General features: G+C 40.8%; 1 non-coding gene across 1 annotated transcript; it reads right to left on the bottom strand.

Moving 5' to 3' along the window:
- Window positions 1-566: 566 nt before the first annotated feature.
- LOC141552302 (U6 spliceosomal RNA) lies at window positions 567-673 on the bottom strand. The gene has a single exon (XR_012485108.1). It is a non-coding gene; the product is annotated as a U6 spliceosomal RNA (small nuclear RNA).
- Window positions 674-2,372: the final 1,699 nt, after the last annotated feature.

Genomic DNA, 2,372 nt, shown 5'->3' with positions numbered 1-2,372 from the left:
TCCTAGCTGTGTGACCCTGGGCAAGTCACTTAACCCCAGCCTCAGGCAAAGGGGGAAAAATAGCATTTGAACTCAGATCTCTTTGGCTCCAATCACAGCATGCTAACCAGGAGACTAAACTACTTTTTAAGGAGCAGTAGTCCTTGAGTAATAAAGGGGTAAAGGGAGTATCTGGGACCTATACTTGGCAAATCCCATTTTGTTCCTGCCCCCCCCCCACTCTTTTCCATTGTCTATTAGTCAATCTACAAACATTTGTTAAACGTGTACTAAATGTTGGGTATTCTGCTACACTGGGGAGACAAGACCAAGCAATATTTCATCTTCCAAAGTACACAATAGGAATGGAGATCGTTGGGATGGAGGGAGCAATGAGACTAAGGGTCCCCTGGATTCTGAGGCAGGGACTCTGGGGGACCTGTGTTCTGAGACACTGACCATCTTTACTAAATGGTCTATCTATATATCTTTCTGTCTATCACCATCTCTTTTGGATTCTATTCCCTCTCTATCTCCATCCATCTATCACGCATCTATCCATATTTCTCTCTATCATCTCTCCATTCACTTATCTATCTTTCTTCACAAATTTACACATCATCCTTGCACAGAGGCCATGCTGATCTTCTCTGTATTATTCCAATTTTTTTTAGTATATCTGCTGCCGAAGCAAGCACCATTTATCTATCTTTCTATCGTCTACTTATCATCTGTCTATCATCTATCCATCTATATCTCTCTCATACATCTATCTGTCTATTAATTTGTCATCTTTCCATTCATTTATCCATTTCTGTATCATACATCTATCAATCTATCTCTCTCATCTATCCATCCATATAGCTTTCCAACACACATCTACCCATCCATTTATTTTATTCTATTATTTCTCCACACCTTTGAGTCAAGTCAGAACTGCACAAATCCATTAGATTAGATTAAATCTGAGAATAGACAAATCGAGAGTCTCTGTGGCTTCGGCATCTCCTCAAATATTGAGCAATCAGATTCCCAGTGAAAAGTACCAGGTGTTCTTCAAGATGGCCCCAAGGTATAGCAGATGCCAGAGAACAATGTCAAGGTCATCCCTGAGCCTGCAGAATATGGGCGCTCCCTGCCCCTTGACCAAGAGCAGCTTTCCGTCAAAGAGAACAAGACAGTTCAAAACATGTTCAAGCACACCATTTGCTTGAATGAGGTCAGAAATTCCCTCCAGCGATGGGAACTTGCATTTTCTTAAGTAGGTACCACTTCTGCCAAGCTGGTGGTAAAGAACTGCCTTTTCACCTAATTTATTGGATGTGCATCTCTTTGGACTAAATAGAAAGTCTGAGACACTGGGCTCTGCTGCTTTTTGTTATTGTTGTTGTCATTATCATTTTTCAATCATGTGCAGCTCTTCATGTTCCCATTTGAGGTTTTCTTGGCAAAGATACTGGAGTGGTTTGCCATTTCCCTCTCCTGCTACTACCGGTCTAACTACAGGCAACTAGCTTCTTCTTTCTAGAGTCTTGGCTTCCTCATTTGTCAAAGGAAGGGAGCAGACCAAACAAATCTTTGATCCCTTCCAACTCTCAAGACTATGATTCTAGGAGGGCTTCACGAAGGAGGTGGTCCTTGACTTGGACTGATGCAACAGAATGCAATAGATAGAAGGCTAGACTTGGGGTGAAGGCTTGTGTTTGAATACAGGGCTGTACTTGGGATTCAAAACATCCTTGATTGTTAAATTTTTAGTGTGAACATTTACACCTTGGAAGTCCTACGCACTATGAACCAAGATTTGGTTGATTGTTACATTTATCATCTAGACTTAAGAAAGTGATGGAGAAAATGTTAGTATAGATTCACCCTAAAACTTTGTGGTCTATACAATTTCTCCCTGGAGAGGCAGTTGTTAACCTTTACCCAGACTACCTGTATTTGAAACCTGCTTCTGCTACTTATCTAGTATCTGATGATACAGTGTACAGAATGCTGGGCCTGATGTCAGGAAGATGTCAAATCCAGCCTCTCACTTACCATCTGTGTGACCGTTTGTAATGTCTCTGACCCTCAGTTTCCCCATCTGCAAAATGAGAATTAAAATAACTCTTACCTTGCAGGGTTGTTATGAGGATCACACGAGAGGATACCTGTAAAACGTTTGCCAGACTTAGAAGTCTATTTAAATGTTAGTTTTTAGTAGCAAGCTCTCCTGGTTTTTGTATGGATCAAATGGGATGATTTATATGAAATCCTGTGCAAACTTCAAAGTGTTAGATTCAGGTCAGTCCTTATTACTACAACTTCATGTACCCTGCCATGTTCTGGATGTAACTAATTCTTCCTCATCATGGATCCAAGATGTTTCTTTTCCTTTCCTAAATGCT

Source organism: Sminthopsis crassicaudata, chromosome 1 (genome assembly GCF_048593235.1).
Source record: "Sminthopsis crassicaudata isolate SCR6 chromosome 1, ASM4859323v1, whole genome shotgun sequence".
NCBI classification, from domain to species: domain Eukaryota; kingdom Metazoa; phylum Chordata; class Mammalia; order Dasyuromorphia; family Dasyuridae; genus Sminthopsis; species Sminthopsis crassicaudata.
This window is presented reverse-complemented; position numbering and strand designations above follow the sequence as displayed.